The following is a 1,641-nucleotide window of genomic DNA, read 5'->3' on the forward strand; positions in this document are numbered from 1 at the left end:
CCCAGAGTTGTTAGGAAATTCTTTAGATGTTTTCTCATCAGTCAGCATTCAAACACCCAATATTTTAAAGATTTTGGCCAAAATCATCAATTTTGGAGGAAAAAATATCATTTTATATAGTTTTTACCGCAAACTTTTGTCAAAATATCCTTTTTAAAAGCTGATCTGTCCGGAAATCAAATTAGAATGTGTTCTAGGGTCTTTTAGCCATATATATAGCAAATTTCAAGCAATTTCATTTTTTGGCCAAAATTGAAAAAAACACAAGGGGTAAACCTTACTTTTTTCATGAAATTTGGCCCAAAAATGACTTTTCGCCAAACTTTTCAGAAATACTTTCTAAGGTAAGAGGAGCATCAATCAGCATTCAAACACCCAGTATTTTAAAGATTTTGGCCCAAATCATCAATTTTTGGAAAAAAAAAAAAATATTATTTTGTATTGTTTTTACCGCAAACTTTTGTCGAAATATCCTTTTTAAAAGCCGATCTGTCCAGAAATCAAATTCGAATGTGTTCTAGGGTCCTGTAGCCATCTTTCCAGCAAATTTCAAGCAATTTCATTTTTGGGCCAAAATTGAAAAAAAAAACAAGCTGTTAGCCTTACTTTTTTTTATGAAATTTGGCAAAAAATGACGTTTCTCCAAACTTTGTAGAAACATTTTTCAAGGTGACAGGAGCATCAATCAGCATTCAAACACCCAATATTTTAAAGACTTTGGCCCAAATCATCAATTTTTGGAGAAAAAAATAATATTTTATATTGTTTTTACAGCAAACTTTTGTCCAAATATCCTTTTTAAAAGCTGATCTGTCCAGAAATCGAATTGAAATGTGTTCTAGGGTCCTTGAGCCATCTATCCAGCAAATTTCAAGCAATTTCATAATTTGGCCAAAATTAAAGAAAAACACAAGGGTTTAGCCTTACTTTTTTTACGAAATTTGGCCAAAAAATGACTTTTCGTCAAACCATGCAGGTATAATTTTAAAGGTGAGAGGAGCACCAATCAGCATGCAAACACCCAATATTTTAAAGATTTTGGCTAAAATCATTAATTTTTGGAGACAAAACTTAAATTTTATGTTGTTTTTACCGCAAACTTTTGTCCAAATATCCTTTTTAAAAGCTGATCTGTCCAGAAATCGAATTGAAATGTGTTCTAGGGTCCTTTAGCCATCTATCCAGCAAATTTCAAGCAATTTCATTTTTGGCCAAAATTGAAAAAAAGACAAGGTGTTAACCTTACTTTTTTCATGAAATTTGGACCCAAAATGACTTTTCGCCAAACTTTGCAGAAACATGTTGAAGGTGAGAGGCCAGTCTCAGTTGACAATAAAACACCAGTGATGGTTTCTGCAAAAGCTTGTTCTTGTTTTAGTCATTTGATTTGTTCATTTGAATGATCTATTTGTTTGTTTTGGTTTCTAACTGCTATAAATGTTGAAAAAACAAAAGAAGTGAAGGCTTTGGTGTTGGGCCACATTTAGATTCCCTAAAACCAATGTTACAAATTGCTTGTTATCAGTATTAGATTTAACCTTTTGAAAAAAAAATCAGTTAAAATGAGGAACAAAAACAGACAGTTGTGCTAAACTAGGCAGCAATAAACACAACACACAAAGAATGCATACACATCACATG

This window comes from Patiria miniata, unplaced genomic scaffold, assembly GCF_015706575.1.
Source record: "Patiria miniata isolate m_02_andy unplaced genomic scaffold, ASM1570657v1 HiC_scaffold_29, whole genome shotgun sequence".
NCBI lineage: Eukaryota > Metazoa > Echinodermata > Asteroidea > Valvatida > Asterinidae > Patiria > Patiria miniata.